The 18335-nt window shown below is 50.3% G+C and overlaps 1 protein-coding gene across 17 annotated transcripts in view; it reads left to right on the forward strand.

Moving 5' to 3' along the window:
- The window catches only part of foxp1b (forkhead box P1b), a 121028-nt gene that overhangs the window by 19472 nt on the left and 83221 nt on the right, over positions 1–18335 (forward strand). For all 17 annotated transcript variants that reach the window (XM_078092545.1, XM_078092536.1, XM_078092549.1 and 14 more), the window contains one exon: positions 6279–6322. The gene's annotated coding sequence lies outside the window, so the exon portion shown is untranslated. The remainder of the gene's footprint in view (positions 1–6278; positions 6323–18335) is intronic.

Consider the following 18335-nt stretch of genomic DNA (forward strand, 5'->3'; position numbering starts at 1 on the left):
TCTTTTGAATACATAAGGCGAGCGGAGCGCTGTGAAGTGGAATTGGGTGGAGGCGGCTGTGGAAGTTTGTACAAACATGTGTTCCAGCGCTGTCTCTGTTCCACACGTGGAGGTGGTGTGAGGAGGAAGACGAACTGGATGATTTTCAGACGAATGGCCACCGTGGTGACGGTTGTCCCGGGCTGAAAAAACAGAAGCAGCATCAATATTGCCGCCTCTCCGACCACGGCGCCCTCTGGTCGGACACTCAATGGAGTTGCTTCTCTCCGGCAGCCATATAGGCAAAGAAATGCCGGATCCTCAAAGGACAAAGTCAGCAGAGGACGAAAGGGACTTTGTCTGGAATCATTACTCGTTGTGTCACGCGGTACCTGTACCCACGGATTTCCAGAAGTCGCCCCTCTTCCATGGCCCAGGTGCGGCTGGACGTTTCGACCTGCCTGGTTGTACGCCCGTTGTTGGACACCTCTCTCTGCAACTGGTGACGATCCCTCAGGGCCAAGCAACTCCTGCTGCTGCAACCGCTGCCGGGTCTGTCTTGGTAGAGCGGCCCGGCCTGTCGTCGCCCGCCGGGTCTGTCTTGGTAGAGCGGCCCGGCCTCTCGTCGTCGCCCGCCGGGTCTGTCTTGGTAGAGCGGCCCGGCCTGTCGTCGTCGCCCGCCGGGTCTGTCTTGGTAGAGCGGCCCGGCCTCTCGTCGTCGCCCGCCGGGTCTGTCTTGGTAGAGCGGCCCGGCCTCTCGTCGTCGCCCGCCGGGTCTGTCTTGGTAGAGCGGCCCGGCCTGTCGTCGCCCGCCGGGTCTGTCTTGGTAGAGCGGCCCGGCCTCTCGTCGTCGCCCGCCGGGTCTGTCTTGGTAGAGCGGCCCGGCCTCTCGTCGTCGCCCGCCGGGTCTGTCTTGGTAGAGCGGCCCGGCCTCTCGTCGTCGCCCGCCGGGTCTGTCTTGGTAGAGCGGCCCGGCCTCTCGTCGTCGCCCGCCGGGTCTGTCTTGGTAGAGCGGCCCGGCCTCTCGTCGTCGCCCGCCGGGTCTGTCTTGGTAGAGCGGCCCGGCCTGTCGTCGTCGCCCGCCGGGTCTGTCTTGGTAGAGTGGCCCGGCCTCTCGTCGTCGCCCGCCGGGTCTGTCTTGGTAGAGCGGCCCGGCCTGTCGTCGCCGCCCGCCTCATCTGTTGGTTTCTCCCAGTCATCCAAACGTTTCATCCCCTAGAACCATTTAACCCTTTGAATTTTAACCATTTAAAGTATTTATATGCCTTTTTATTCTATTTATTTGCCTTCAAGTATTTATCTATGTTATTCGGGGTACTTATCCACATTAATCATATGATTTATGTAGTGTATTTCATCCCCAAGTATTTATTTTATTCAAAGTCAAGGTATTCATTTTTTACATCACATGTCATTCAGCTGACGTTTTTATCCAAAGCGACTTACAATAAGTGCGTTTCAACAAGGACAAAAACAAGAAAGTGCAATTTCATTAAAAAAGCCGATTTACAACTTGCTATAGATAATTATTATTATTATTATTATAATTATAGTATTATTGTCTTTCATCCACTTTTTTTCAGTCTTTTTTTCAGTCCAAATATTTCACCTTCACCTAAATAGTTTCTGTCCTATTCGTGGACGTAAAGCCTGGAAAGTCCACGAGACTCCGTTTCTCTCCCCGGCCTAACGGGGGTTAATTACTTTGTGGGGGGGAATATATCATTATTTTCAAGTATTTAGTTTAATTTCATGTCTAGACAAACTAAAACCAGCATCTCTAATTAAAGCATGTTTTTGTACTAAAATCAGTTGAAATGTTATCAGGTAGAAACACACCTGTTTATGTTCTGTGAAATGAGGTAAACATTTAATTCACCTGACGACATTGCGTTTGCATGAATATGGAGGGCAGTTATGGGTGAACATAACATGTGGCCTAGTTACTGGAGGCTGAGGACCTCGTGTAGCAGCTGTGATGACGGTTGATGAATATGTGTTTGCATGAGCATTAATAGGCACCACCATGCAATTATAAGTGGACAAAATGCTATTGATGTATATTAAACATACAAAAACAAATGGTTGTCATCCTCAGTGAGAAAAATATACAAAGATGACATTTCAAGGTCAATTCTTTAGCAAAACAGATAAAAGAATAAATGATGATGCATCCAGAGTCCTATGAGTTATAACCCGTCTAATGTAGATAATGAATATCAGATATAGTTTTGGTAGTTTATCATTGATTCGAGGTGTATGTGTGTGCAAACCTCTCAATGGACAGTTGTGATATTTCTTTCCGTTCAAGGGCATCAGAAATGTAATATTTATATGAAATAACGAACCCATTTATCTGGAAGTGTATTTTCGGGGAGGGGGGGGGGGGGTAGCGCCTCATAATTTGCAGCTATTTAAAGCCTCGGTTTTGGTAATGAATTATTTTGTCATCTCGACGGTGATGAGATTCATCTTTAATAACTGTAACAATTATTTTATTAAAAAGAGAAGCCATGCATTACGGCTATCTCACCAAAGTCTCATTAAGCGCATTATATTGCCCCGCGTGCTTTCAGCTGGATGTCCCGCTGAAATTGCATTAGGTGTCAACAATGTTTGTGTTGGAAGTAAGCAGTCATATTTACAGAGGCTCGGCTTTCATTTGCCGGCTGACACCGGGAGACGTATTAAAAAAAGGAAAGATACTAATGTCCTGTATCTGATTAAGTCACTTAGAGAGAAACTCCTGCAAAGTGTTGACTTTTAATATAAGGCCGCGCCGCTCTCTCCACACATAAATCTTCATTTGGAGTTGAGGGAACTTTTGATGCTGGAGATTATACAGTGATTCCTTTGCCCCCCCGACACCTTTCCCACAGACCTGTGAGCATCAGGTTGTTTGCGTGGTGATGGAGTGTGTCTGCTGATGGTTGGCGTGGTGTGCGGCGTTGTGTTAGTTAATGGTTTCGGGCCCGGGGTTGCTGCTAATGACACGCTTGTAATTGTTTGTCAGTGTGATAATGCAGCATTTCCTATTTCCTCGAGAAGTCGGACATTTGACGGAGGAGGGGTCTTGTCAGGAAGACAAAGTGCTGCCATTTGTCACCAGCTAAATGAGCTTCTCTCCTCTTGGTTTTCAACAGCAATATTACGCTCCCACATCCTTTTTTTCCTCTTTTCTAGGCGGGGAGCCGGGAGGCCGTTGCCTCACCCGCTGCACCCTGATTAAGATCAAACCAACGGTGAGATGGAACTCAGGTTGCATCCCGTTCTGCTGACGTGCAGAAACAGTTAACTGTATTTTACAGAAACACAGAAGTGAAATCACAGAATGTGGTAATCTGTTATTCTTAGTTTATGCCAGGAGTCATCACTTCCTTAAAAGGTTAATTCTATTTCATCATAGAGAGAGAGAGAGAGAGAGAGAGCTTTATCTGCTCCAGTAAACACTCAACTCTGGTTCTCTGGTTCTCCCGCTTCCTGTCCGCTCCGTCTCCACGGTGACGCCACAAACATCATCCCGTACTTCACCAAAGTCTTTGATGTAGTCACCCCCTAACAGGCCGCTTCTGTTTCTCATTAGACTGGTTCCATGTTGCGGGGGGGCGGGGGGGGTCCTTCCTATATAACGAGCTAAACAAGCCCGGCAAAGGCGATGTGCGGCGAGCGGGTCTCCTGAGGGAGCTACTTATTGTCACAATTGCCCCTCTCCGTCTTCTGTCCCTCGCCACTCCACATCGATTCACGTCTCACACACGCAATCAGCTAAATGTAGCCTCCGCCTTCTTATGATTACCTGCTGAACACTGACCCCCCCCCCCCACCTTCAAGGACAAACGGTGTAGGAGAAGGCCGATCCCGTGCGAAGTCCCCGAGCTCTCGCCGAGCAGCAGATCCCTTTTCAGTGCCAGCTGTTCTCTCGGATACGCCGGCCGCTGAAATTCTCTTAATATAATTCTGGGAGGGGGGGGGGCTCGGGGGCTCGGGAGAATTGTGCAAAAAAAAAAAAAACGCATGCCAGCCAGGAGAATGTTGAATTTTTCATCAGAGGGCCTCGACTCGCCGAGTTACCGGGCAGCGCTCTCATTCATGAGCAGATGTTCAGCGCGGTTCCACTCTGCAGCTAACGTGAACTCGTTGGCCTCCGCCGCCATCGGCTGCAAGGACGTTGGCAGCGACCCGGCATCTGAGAATTAGTCCGGCCCGCGGCCTCCGGCCCGCTTTCTCCTAGCCCCTCCCTCAGCCCAGGAGCTGGATGCCGGACAGGGGGACGGCGCTGACAGCCCATCCGTCTTTGGCCCGACAGTGATGAAGCGCTCGCCACCGTTGGCTTGCGGGGTGGCGGGGGGGGGGCGGGGGTCGGGGGTGTAGCCCTAAAGACGATTTCCACAAGTTTTTACGGTGCTTTCTAATGACTCGCCAAACACGAAGCACTCAGCAGGTGAACTGCTGTACAACATGAACCACATGCCCCCCCCCCCGACCCCCCCCTCGCCCCCTGCTGTTTGTTTAAAAAAGTTTTACATGCTGAGGAATAATTCCAGTGCTCTTCATAGAAACAAGGCACCTGTGAGGGGGGGGGGGGGCAGTTTGGCCCTGGTCGATCCATAGCTGAAACCAGCTGGTGCTGTGGTCAGTCAGGGGGTGGGGGGCCGGGGGGCCGGGGGGGGCATCCTCTCACCAGCCCGGTGCTTCAGACATCTGCACGGCCAAGCTGCTCGGCCCGGTTTCATCTGTAGTGTCTCCCTCCAAAACGCTATTTGATGTAAAGTGCCGTTAACTGTCGCGGCGAGTACGTGACATCGGGTTGGGGGGGGCAGCGTGCCTGTGTGTGTGTGTGTGTGTGTGTGTGTGTGTGTGTGTGTGTGTGTGTGTGTGTGTGTGTGTGTGTGTGTGTGTGTGTGTGTGTGTGTGTGTGTGTGTGTGTGTGTGTGTGTGTGTGTGAAAGTCATCCCAGTGAAGTTGTGCATGTGGGATTAAAACAGTGAAAGCGACGAGCTCTTGTTTCCTCTGCGCGTCTCATTTTCACTTTCTAATTGGTCGTTTTCAGGTTGACTTTACGAGAGCAAAACTAATTAGTGTTTCTAAATTCAGCAGGAAAAAAAAAGAGAAGGAAAAAAGGAACCTCCTGATTGTTCTGGTTTCCTCTCCTGTCGCCCAACAATAAAATAAGACTCTAATCATTTATAAATTGCTGGTATTTTTAAACCCTGCGGCTGAATGTCACTCCCTGGTCCCTCGGCCTTTTGTTCACCGGGGGGGGGGGGGGGTCCGGGGGGGTTGTGTGCTCTCTGTGCTCCGTGCGAAGTTCGGGCTGGTTTGGAACTTGTTTGAGGTGGGGCGCGCCTTGCTTTGATTTGGGACGTCCTGCCCGGCGGGTTTACAGAAGCGGTGACATTGCTGTTACCTTTATTCAAAGTGCTCCAGCTGCAGCGAGCCCTCAGGAAGCCCGGCGACGCCCCACACGGCGAGGGGGGGGGCGGGCCCTGTTTGAGTTGGCCGACGCTCGCCTCTTCGGGGAACTTCTGCTGCCTCTGCAGAAAGGCCCGTGGCGGGGCAGCGGGGCAGCGGGGACTCTTGGGGGCGGGGGGGGCAGGATGGGCTCTTTCCAACCTCCCCTCCCTTACAGGAAACACATTTCGCTGTTTCTTCCCGCCGCGTTTGCAGGCGGAGGGGAGGGGTTAAGGTTGATGGGCGGAGGGGGGCAGACAGTGACGGAGCCCTTGGGGGGGGGCGGTTTAAGCAACTCGTTTGTGTTCAATAAGAAAACACCGTAAAACTTTTGCTGTTTTTATTTTCCCACCAGCACTTTGGGGACTCGTCCTTCCCGAAGCTCAGTAATTAAAACGTGGTGATCCGAGGTCAGCGAGGAGCAGTGTTTAAATGCAATTAGGGCAACGCTCAAATTCATTTACAGCTTTGGAAATGTGTCATTATTTGTTTAATCAAGGGAGTTGTGGTTTAAGATGCTAAATATGAATCTACCATATGAACACACGCACACACACACACACACACACACACACACACACACACAAAGCAGGGTCACTTTGAAATGAATATTCATTAAAGGAGAATTAATTGTGTGTGTGTGTGTGTGTGTGTGTGTGTGTGTGTGTCTCATCAGCACACCACAATCAACCAAATAGCATCAGAGGTGGATTCACTGTTGCCATTTAATGAGATTGAAGAACAAAAATATAAAAACATGCATGTGTTTGTTTTCTGTCACCTTCATGTTGCAAATAATTTCCCCTCTCTGCCCCCCCCCCCCCCCCCCCCCCCCCCGTCTCCTGCAGCCTGGAGACTCCGGCGGCGACGTCCTGTGGAGCCAGAGATCAAAGTGAGTTCTCCTCGTGTCCCTCAGCGCCACCGGGAGACACGGTCTGACTTTTGGACACTCTTGTTGTTTGATTGGCGTCTCTTAGAACAACGTGGCCGTTTCACATCGAGAGCAACTAAGTGATCGATTGGTTTCCTCGCGTCCTCACTCACTTCCCTCTGAGTGACGCCGGCGGCGAGGGCCAGACGGGCGCCACGTCCTCTCCGCGTTGAAAAGTTGAATCTGAAAACACGCAGCGGTACGTCTGCATCCGAGGCCGAACTACCCAAGAAGTAATTACTCCTTGTGTGTGGTATAAACACGTGTGTGGTATAAACACGCGTGTGGTGTAAACACACAACACGGCAGCCTTCATGGAGGCCAGACTTCAGCTTAAAGCCGCCGTTTGTTTTATTGCCCCCGTCGACCGTGGTCACACGTAGTCCTCGTCTCTCCGGTTCCTCCGGCTCAGCGTGTCTCTGGCGTGTCTCTGGCGTGTTGATGGCGAGCGGCTGACACGCGTAAACTGTCGTTATGTAGATGTTTTTATATGTCATTACATAATATGGTGGTACTTTTTGCAGGATTGCAGCTGTTTTATCTGATACTTGAAGTAAATGAAGGAATCACATTATTTGACGTGTCATCTATTTTGCACAGAGAAGATGACATGCAGTAAGTGTGAGGGTCTAATTACACAGCAGCACTACTTTTCAAGGTGGTGGAGGTGGAGGTGGTGTCCACACGCTCTGTTTCTGTCCTCCACAGTGCATAAACTGCAACGCGCTAAATGACTTTGTTAATAATTGGTTAATACAATAAATCTTTAGTAGTTTTATTTACTAACAGGTCATAATTTCATACAAGAAAACCTACATTGTAGAAGATTACATTAGAATACATCCTAATAACCAGTTAGCCTTTGAACGTATCGTGATACTCGGTGGAAAGATAGTCAACCCGGACCCGTTGATCGCGTTCCTCTCGGGTCTTTCAGTAGCACGCCGTTAACTCTTGTCTTTTCGTGCGTCTCCACATATGAGGGATGGAAGCCGCTGTGTGAATGCACCCCTCTTACAGGGAGCCCATGTGTGAAGCCATGAATATGCATATTCCTGTTTCACGGACTCCTTAGCCCCTGTGAGCGGGGGTGGTGGGGGTTCGGGGGGCTGGGGGACTGCAGGACGATGTGAACCCGTATTTTTAATAAAGCCCGGCTGCCGAATGATCAAATAGAGTCTCTAATTAAGGCCTGCGTGTAAAACTCTCTCTGGAATGCTAACAACCTGTGATATATCCAGCGGAATTTGCTGCACAGGTCTCTGGGGCGTTTGGGTGGGAGGGGTTAAGGGGGTGGGGGAGGGCTGAGTGTTTGCGGCTTGGCGGGGGAGGCGGGGCAGCGTTCGTGCGGCACGCCAACATGTTGTTCACATCCGTGTCAGATGGAGGCTAATGAAGGCCAGGCTGATCCTTTTGGATGCAAGCCTTAAGTAAATGATCCCTCTTTGAATATATTAGTAACCCCCCCCCCCCCTCATGCTTTACCGTGCCAGCGCTGCAGCGCGTCGTCTCGTGGTCTGACGGGGCCGGTCGAACCGCCCGTCACGGCCCTCGATCTCGGCGCTCTTCATCCCCGTCACAGGCGGCGTTGCCGCGCTGGCACAGACTGATCTTTTGCAGGTTCGTGCTTGTGACAAACAGTTTGATAGTAAATGGAAAGTGTGAGTGTTTTGTCATTTGACTGTAAATGAGCCATCGGAGTACGTCCCCCCTCCCTCTGCAGCAGCAGCTGCATTTACATAACAGACAGAGGTTTGGTGCTTATGTAAATTGTTCGTGTAGACGTTTTTTCCTGTTTTCTTTTTATATAATATTATTATTTATCTAGAAAGAAGTAAGAATGTTTATTAAACTATTCAGGAATAATAACATATTAAGGCAACAGACAGAACTTTCTCCTCTGCAGTACGACTACACTGGCACTTTGCATGTAAATGAATGCTAAACGTGCAATTACGAGGCACTTTTGAATATTGATTGGAAAGACAAGGACGTAGAAATGAAGCACTCGTGATGCAGCCCCCCCCCCCCCCCGAAAGCTACTGTAACAGCCCATTAATAAATACCTCTCTGGCTCTTTAGTGCCGGACTTGCCTGAAACAACGTGGTTTGATTTTCGCTGATATGGCGTGTGTACTTCACAGATGGATGGATGGTGGGGTGGATCCAATTAGCCGTGGTCGCTGCTCGTGTATTTAAGCTGACAGCGGGAGTCCCGCGTTGAATATCCTTGATTTCGCTTCTTTTTTTCTTGCAAAAATGCTCTTCGCCAGGCGCTTTTAAAAGCCCATAAAGAGCACATTGTGCGGAAGCACCTCAGATGGAGATTTGATTTACAGCTGCAGCAAACTTTCTCAATTAGGAGGGAAATAATTGATTTTCAGAAGCACAATGACACGGAGCGCTTAAAGGATGATGAAGTGACCAACATCCCCCGTTCTCGCTTTCTTGTTACACGCAATCGACACGACAATTACTTTTGACTTTTCCCCGCAATTTCCTGCAGGCTTTATTAGCAGATAATGCATCTTTTAATGCTACAGCGCGCACTCTGTGCCTCGGGACACCCGGGTGCAGAGGTGCGCGTTGTGTCTGGCGAACGCCTCCTGACCTCCCGCAGGACGCGCCGGCCTGTTTGTGAGCGCGAGAGCGTCTGCAAACACAGACAGAAGGCTGGCGTGGGGGATTGTGGGGGGGGCGGTCTGCCCCTGGCGGACAGACGCAACGTGACAAGCAACAGATGTTTTGCACAAAGCTGGGGCGCGCGCCCGCCATCAGACGCCGGGCGCCGCGACGAGGCTGGCGAGCTCGGCTGGCAGATGAGACAAGCCGGCGCCGCTCGCAGCTCCCTGTCTGCGCGAGGACACGCCCGCTTGTAGGCCGCCGTGACACCCCGACTCACGCTGCCCTCAAAGAGCGTCACATCAGCCGGCTGACAGGGAGGATCCCAACGAGACAACAGCCAGAGGGGGGTGTCCTCTTCAAGCACTGGGGGAGAACAAAATAACATCATATGACATCATCCCCAATGCTCTTTATGTGGTCTCCTTCTAGTTCGGGGGGAGAAGCTTGTATGTCGTCCCGTGTGACGCCTGCACGCACACAGCGAGAGCGAGGCGGGGTCTGAAGTCACGCTCGGTCCGTCCATGATGCCCACTTCGTGCAAACTGATTGTGGTGTTTGACGGCGAAGGCGAAGCTTTGCTCGGAGGACCCAGTAATGTTGTTCTCGGCAGCTTAATCTGCCCGTCGCCGCTGCCCCGTGAGCAACCAGCGCGGCGGGGAATCGGCATCCATCACCGGAACAAGTGAATGAATGAAGGTGCAGCAGCAGCAGCAGCAGCTGCTTGACTGACTGCAGACTGTCACCCCCCCATCTGTTTACCACTCCGACAGCCACACAAGTGTTTGTATCCGCCGCTGTAATTGAGCTATTTTCCCGAGGGCAGCTGTGACCCACACTAAGTTACATTCCAACTTTCCATTAAAGCGTGTGTGTGTGTGTGTGTGTGTGTGTGTGTGTGTGTGTGTGTGTGAGGGGGGGTCTGACAGTAATCGCTGCCAGCAACGCCGCTATGTAAATACGGCTTATCAGCTTCGCCAATTTGGTTAAGTGACACCAACGTGGGTGAGTCCGGCGGAGGCCGCGTACACCCGTCCTATTAAACGCAGGTAACTTGCGTTGTCGCGCACAGTCGGTGTCAAAGCAACACGCCGTACAAAAAAAAAAAGATGCAAATGGCCCTCGCAGGCATCAGCCGGCACGTGGGCAAGCTTAACTGTCTGGATGGATGCACAGTGTATGGAAATTCGGAAATATCTCAATCTCAAACGCACCGTTTAAATATTCAAATGTTAACGGCAAACAATATAATGCACTGTGGCTTTTTTGCATTTGCCTACAACTCTGTTTGCCGCCAGGAGCCGGGGGATGATACCGGGCCGAGGGAGGGAGAGGGAACACTGATATGGAGCACACAAACAAAGCCTTTGTCTTAGGAAAATAACATCTGATAGCGGTACCAGTTCGTAGAAAGAAATCCTTCCGTGTTGCCTTTTGCTCCGTTGCACATTCTACGTCAATATTGGCTCAATCTGTTGTTTGCTTACATACGTTCATGCGGTTCGCCTAGAAGGAGGGTGAGAAAGCAGGAGCGGGACGTGCAAGAGAAGAACCAGGTAGATCTCCTGCAGGCGTGATGGAGCGTCTGCAGCACACAGTCTAGTTTAATCTGCCACGTGCTTTTAACGTTAACCAACATTTCTATACACAAATTTCACTCAACTCATAAAGCCACAAACATTTGCTCTGATTGGTCAAAACGCTCTAAACGGTCTTGAGCGAGTATCCGGTCATCCAGCAGAACAACTTGATAAATATTTGGATCACATGAAGAACTGCCCTCAAAGTGAGATTATTAAATGTTTCTTTATTCAACTTGTTTTGAGTTCATGGAAACATTGATTTTGCTGCTTTTTGAGAAACAGCTATTTTCTAACCCCAAAGAACACTGAAACTCAACATTTCCCTTTCGCCCCACAAAGACTCTCATTGTTACTGACCGTCTCCACAAGGTCTTTATCTTTTTTCCATAACTGGAACCCACCATTTTGACCTTTGTTTGCGCGGTTCTCAGAAGGTGGACCGGGCTGAGTAATTGATCACACAGTGATTGGCGGTCGAGGCCTTTTTTGTCTCCGTGTGTGCAAACGTCAGACATCCAACATATTCCAAGTGGACTCTTTTTGGAGAAACCAGGATGTGAATGGTGAGGAGTAGAGCTGGCGGCTGGTTTCTGGTGGGACGGAGGAGATCGGCTGTGTCCCTGCAAGTAGCCACCACCAACAAAAACAAATTAACTCTGCAAAATATTTAATTCTATATTTCACGCTCAATAACAATCGCCAGCGATGAGAACTTTAGATTGAGGGAAGCTGTTCCTTGTCGCATTTTCACCGTATTTAAATTTAGCCGGTGTCAGTCAGCGTGGTTACATGGATTCCAATAACTGGCTCAGTCGGACTGAAATCAACCTTTGTCCAACTACGATCCGACTAACACGCCTGGATAACTCCATCCGATCCGGTTGGTAGTCCGACTATCGCGGCATGTAACGGTGAATCGGATGAGGAACTGGACTGGATGCTCGAGATCCCGACGGCGTCTTCTCTCCGTTATCAAATCAGCCAATAGCGGCATTCGCATCCGCTGTGCTCCTATTAGCATCATGCACAGACAGTAGAGGGATGTAGCTTCACCTTGCTCTCCGCTCGCCATCTTTCCCGTAATGTTGATGTTGTTGTTGTTGGTTGTTGTTGGTAGTGGTGAAGCGGTCAAGTAGAAATAGCTGCATCACAACTACTCGTAATGAAAACAGCGCCACCTATCGTATCGGATATGACGATATGCTTTCGGCCAATGATTCGATTTATTCACTGCCGTGTATATTGGGATAATAGCGCCTCACCCCGAAAGAGAGCACAGTCCCACTAAGCAAAGATTCCAATTATACCATCATGCAAACACACTCCGTGTCCCGCGGCTCATTTTCTATCTGTCATTAAGCTGCAGAAGGATACGGGTTGGATGTACTGGGAAGACAGGACGTCATCTATGGACCACGTCCTTCCAGCACTACGCGTCGTTATTGTTCGTATGGGAGGTGGACGGGGACCACTGAGACGTGCAGCGGTCAAAGTGGGCTGTGAGGGCGCGAGAGGGGCCCATCACATCCCCTGTCAAATGAAGATTAGCTCTTTATTTCACCATCTAATCCCTGTAAATCTCTCGGGCTTCTGTGTTTTTTAAACAGCGCGGCGGCTTCCCGGCGTGCGCGTGTCTGCCTCGAGTCTGAGCGCACGCGGGAAGACGCAGAAACCCGTGGCGCCCGGTTAGTCGGCGCCTTCTAAGGTGGGGATTAGCGAGCGCTTTGAGGAGAACCGAGGCGCTCGCCGAGCTCTCCGCCGTGTAACTAACCGTAGAGCGGCTTCCTCACATTCTGTTACCCAAGATCATTTCTTCTTTTAATTCTCAAATATGCTGAACATTCTTTTTGGTGAATTATTAATGCGTACATTGAATTATTGAGGGAAGATAATTCCTGATCAGATTAATATTAACTCCGTTTGAAATATTCATGACTCCTGTTTGAAACGATGAACTTGCGGAACTATTAATACAGTCATAAACAGCCGCGCTGCAGCTTCCCTGCAGGTCGGCGAGGAGGAAACGCGGCGCTGCTGAGCACCTCGTGCCCGGGTCGGAGTTCACCAGCGTCGGCTCGCGGTCCACACGACCTGCGGAACCTCCAAAGACGCTCTGCCGCCGGCGAGCGAACGCAAACGCCACTGGTGCCTTATTTTATGTTCTCACAAAGCAAATGGAGCCAAGCGAGGAATCAATCCGGCCCCTTTGTCAGATTTGATTAAAACTCCCTTTAGATTAATACTATTCAGCAAAGATTTGCTATATCGTTCGCCATTCTTTGGTTTGTCATCACGAACTTTGGATTGTATTCATAAAATATGGAAATCGGGAAGAAATAAACCATTATTGTAACATAATGACGAGCACCTCGAAAATACGTCCGCATTGATTACGTCTTAAATGCTAATGCCAGCGAAGAGCATAATAACCACGACATGAAAGACTCACTATTCAGACTCTGATAGCCAGGGAGAAGCAAATTATTTCAAATATTTGATATTTAAATTATTTTTTCAAATGAACAGAGACGTGAGTGGAGCGGAGGCAAGTCGTTTCCCCCGGTGATCCTCCGGGCCTCTTTGTTTCCTCGCTGTGTCTCCAGCTCATTAACGTTCTAAGCGTGTGAGGGGAGGCAGAGCGTGCTCCGTAACCCAGAGCCGGGTGACACCTCGGGCCCCCGCGCACGCACACACGCACACGCACACGCGCACACACACGCGCACACACACACACACGCGCACACACACAACATCCCTCAGCCGTTTAAAGTCCACTGGCTCTTTCAGGAAGTGATGGCCGCCAAGCTGTCCTGATTAAAATGACAATAGTCTAATTAACTCGACCTCAGTCTCAGTGCACTAAAACGGCTGATGGCTCGCCAGTTCCTGTTTGAAAGCCCTTTGTCTCCCCATCGACCAAAATATGACTTTACCCCCCCCACCTACTTACCAGAAGAACGCCTCAACCTCGTTGGACGAGATGCGCTAATAGCATTTCATTTCTCATGAGCTAATTAAATGCAGGGAAAGTTTTCCATTCTTTTTTTTGTTCTTCTACTCGCATAGAAATCTCGGGGTGAGAGGGGGTGGCATTGGGGTGGCATTGGGGTGGGAGGGGGTGGGATTGGGGTGGGGTGATTGTGGTGTTATCATTTAAGTATCACAAGCAACTTCAAGCACAGTTGGTCATTGAGATTACAAGCAGCTTCAGAGTGGCGTCTTGGCCGTTGGAGCTGATTTCATTTCAAGCGTTTTCAATCAGTCATTTGCCACTTGAGTGTGTGTGTGTGTGTGTGTGTGTGCGTGTGTGTGTGTGTGTGTGCGCGCTGCCCTCCCAACCCTCCTCTCAGTGTCGTCGGGTCAAAGGAGCGCAGGCCTCCAAGATCTGTGTTGAACAGAAGACAGAGAAGAGACGCAACTCGTGATTCTTTTGCATCATTTGATGGACTCATCTATTAAGTGCAGAAGAGGGAAAAAAGAGAACAACAATATATAATATATATATATATATATATATATATATATATTAAAAAAGAGGCCTTTAATGACCAAAGAAGAAACGCTTCTATTATCCTTGTGTTGGTGATTAAGGTCCACGGGGAGATAATTACGCTTTATTCTGGAGTTAATGAAACAAAACTTCTCTTCTTCTTGTGAAAAAAGGAAGGGCGGATCTTTTGTGCCGCTATCTGCAGACTTCTCCCCCCTTGACGAGTCACACAGAGAATTGCTTTTGTTTTAAGGTTCGTAGCCCCCCCCCCCCCCCCCCCTCCCCCGCTGCCTGTCAGTGTGGCTGATGTGAGGGATCCACGGATGAAAACATCAGGTCATCTGGGATCCGCGCTTATTGGAAAAGAAGAAGAAAAAGAGAAAAACCTTCAGTCCTACTGCGCCCTCGGTCCCCCCCTCGGACCCCCCCTCAGTCCCCCCCTCGGTCCCCCCCTCGAACCCCCCCTCGGACCCCCCCTCGGACCCCCCCTTGGACCCCCCCTTGGACCCCCCCTCGGACCCCCCCTCGGTCCCCCCCTCAGACGGCGTGCGGAGGGAACGCATCGATTCGGGTTCCTCGCAGCCCGACTCGCAGGTGTGGACCGAAGCCCAAATTACAACTGTCCCTTGGACGGCCACGTCTGGTGCGTGCGTGCGTGCGTGTGTGTGTGTGTGTGTGTGTGTGTGCGTGTGCGTGTGCGGAAGTCACACAAACACACAACTCTCACATTTCATCATCTGTCTCGAGTCGGCCGCTCTGAGTCCATCTGTTGTTATTATTTTCCACTGATAATTGGCTTGAGCAGTGGAATGCCTGTTACCCCCCCCCCCCACGCCCCCCCGCCTTTGAAACACTAACCCTGTTTATTTTCCAGAGGTCTAGTAGTTCTTCACTTTCTCTCTCTTCCTTATTTCCTTTCACCCCTCGATTCCTCCCCCTTCACCCCCCCCTCCTCCCCTTCACCCCCCCGATCCGTTTCAGAGGGTTTCACATGAAAGTGACTTTTTTTTGACTGCCCCCGTCAGACTGTGTCACTCAGCATCTGACGCCACATTTGGAACAAGAGCTCAGCGCCTCCCCCCCTCCCCCCTCCCCCCTCCCCTCTCCTCCCCTCTCCTCCCCCCCCACGTGTTCTTTCTCTGTTTCATTTTTCATAACTCTTGACTGGCCTCGCAGTTTTTTCCCAGGAGTTTCCCCCAACACACCTCACACGTCTGCATTCCTGCCTTAAGTGAGCAGGAGAAACAAAGAAGCACTCAGAGGCCGATAGACGCAGAGGGACGAGGGGGGACGAGGGGGGACGGGGGAGGACGGGGGGAAGTAATAGAGACACTAGAACGAAAGCCATTGAATGGACCTCGGGATAAATCTTTCTTTCTGCTGATTAGCTTTTATTGTTTTTCCCGTTTGCAGCAGGAGGCCGGCAGAGGAGAAGCGTATATGTAAAGATGAATTAAAGGATTAAAGGTGCATCCTTTTAATCCAGGACGTACTTTAATGAAAAAATGAATCAATTAAAAGTGATATTTTAAAGTTTAATTAGCCATTTAGTTGTTGTAATTTAATTCTTCAGGCTGTGGTCACGTTCCTCCACGTTATCAGACGGAGTTCTATCAATAAATTGTCGGCAAAGTAGAAACCTCTAATATCTTCTTATAATATCTACGGCAAAATGTCCTCACTCTCCTACGGCTTAAACTTCTGTTGTTCTCATTAGGGACATTTTTGAGGAATTGAGGAAGCGTATTTTCTTTTCTTCCCCCCTCCCTTTGTTCCGCCTCGATGTTCATTTGTTGTGCCGGCTCTAATTAAAAGAGGCCGGACAGGGACAGACAGGGACAGACAGGGACAGGCAGGGACAGGCAGGGACAGGTAGGGACAGGTAGGCTCTCTGCAGGCGTCCGCTCGCTGCCCGTGTTCAATCCGGGGCAAAGGCACCAGCTCTGGTTGTGTTTAGACCACATACCTCCGGTCCTGCTGCAGCCGCCTGTCTCTCTATCTGACACACACACACACACACACACACACACACACACACACACACACACACACACACACACACTTCAGCTACTCCACAGCCGCTACTTCCACCGGCAGCTTTCTGCTCCTCTTCAGAAGTGGATTTGAGAAGCACTCGGTGCTCTGAGTGAATCTGCATCAATATACAGTTTGATGAACATGATTGACGCCGGTGACTCGGTAAAGATTCCATTGTGGTTCCCTGCGTTCTCTTTTCATGTTACTGCTCTCTCTCTGTGGGAGGCCGGTGTGTCTGTCAGGGACTGACGCTGCTCGGAGTCCCGACTACAAGTTGAGAAAACGTTTGACGTGTTTAAAATATGTGAGTTTGGGCTTTAAAAAGGGGGGGAAGCGATTAAACACTTTGGAATGTTGGTCGCACAAACAAAATCTCAGTCAAACAGACAGTTCGCAACCTTCCGACAGCCAATGGTCATGTGAGACACATTCCGGGGTGTTGGGGACATCGGGATGGTCTCGTCATTGTGTAGTAATTCCTTGATTAATAAAGATAATTGTTGGCAGATTTATTGGCGACGCGATGACAATAGTTGTTAGTCGCAGCCCTAGTTGTGTGTCTGGGTCGGCAGCGCGGCGCTAACGGTGCTAACAGTGCTAACAGTACTGACCTGTAAGCTCAGTCCGGGGGGGTCAATGTGGGTTTAGACTTAATCGTGAGATTTTCAACCTTCAGATGCTTCATGAGCAAGTTGCGCGTCAATAGAGGCCGTTGGTCACATGACAAACATTCACACACGGAGGTTGTAAATATGTAAATATTACATTTCGTAAAGATGAATAATCGAGGAAATCCAAATAAGTTTTAAATAAATCTAATTTTGGACATTATATACATCTCATAGTTCTGTTCATGACACATTTTTAGTCTCTCCATGAGTTTGTTCTTCCCAAGGAGGTGTTTGGGGTTCGAGGGTCATCGATTTTAATACATTTGAATGAAGGAGAACATCAGTTGTGATAAATGGAGGACTGTTTTGGTTAAGTTAAAAATTGACCAATCATCGGAACTGATCGCCAAGCGGTCGGCGTGTATTTGCATTGCAAGTGTGTCGACTGCTGCCCTGCATATGGGTGAGAGACGCCCCCCCGGGCTGGAGGTGGTAGTAAGTGGTAACCCCGGGGTGATGCGTGAGGACGTTAGTTCCTCCCTCCACTCACCGCCTCTTGTTCTCCCTTCTGTCTTTGTCTGGGGAAATGGAATCTGCAGCTTATTGAGATTAATAGCGCTCAGGCTCCGTGGTTGGAGGGCAGCCGGGACCAGAGTGGAAACCTGATACGGATAGAATCCGTGATAACGCCGTTCGCCCCTCTGTGTGCTGACCGCACTGGACGCCATCAGGGATGACCTCTTTTCCCTGAGCTGCCCGCCTGTGACTCCAGACAGACAAAGTACAGTACACTTCTTCAGTGGATCAATAGATCAATGGAGACTTTTTGTGTTCAGCTCATTAGAAATGTGTGTTTGTTTTTAGAATTCCACTTCCTGTTGTAGCAAAGCTCTCTGCACTCTGCTACTTTGTTCTTAGCTCAGCAAAACCTGGTGGTGGTGGTGGTGGTGGGTGGTGGTGTTGGTGTTGTTGGTGTTGGGGGGGGTTGGTGGTGGTGTGGTGGTGGTGTTGAAGGTGTTGGTGGTGTTGGTGTTGGGGGGGTTGGTGGTGGTGTGGTGGTGGTGTTGGAGGTGGTGGTGGTGGTGTGGGTGGGGGGTTGTTGGTGTGGTGGTGTGGTGTGGTGGGGGAGGGTGGTTGATGGGAGGGTGGGGGGGGTGGTGTGGTGTGGTGGGGGGGTTGGTGTTGGTGGTGTTGGTGTGGGTGGGGGGTTGGTGGTGTGGTGGTGTGGTGTGGTGGGGGAGGGTGGTTGATGGGAGGGTGGGGGGGGTGGTGTGGTGTGGTGGGGGGGTTGGTGTTGGTGGTGTTGGTGTGGGTGGGGGGTTGGTGGTGTGGTGGTGTGGTGTGGTGGGGGAGGGTGGTTGATGGGAGGGTGGGGGGGTTGGTGGTGTTGGTGGTGGTGGGCGGGTCAGACAGGCCGAACACGCCACACTTTACAGTCTGTGTGAGTGTTGCAACACAATCCTGCCAATCACATTAATAAAGACCAAAAAATAACTATTTAGTCTTCGCGACATATTTTTTTGACTACGTCATGTTTTTCATTTAAACCCCGAAACAAATAGAGGGAGGAAATCGTCTGCCCTTTTTTTCCTTTTGTCGGATCAGATCACAGTGAGCAGCTGCGTGTTTCG

The sequence above is a fragment of the Gasterosteus aculeatus genome, chromosome 17, assembly GCF_964276395.1.
Source record: "Gasterosteus aculeatus chromosome 17, fGasAcu3.hap1.1, whole genome shotgun sequence".
NCBI lineage: Eukaryota > Metazoa > Chordata > Actinopteri > Perciformes > Gasterosteidae > Gasterosteus > Gasterosteus aculeatus.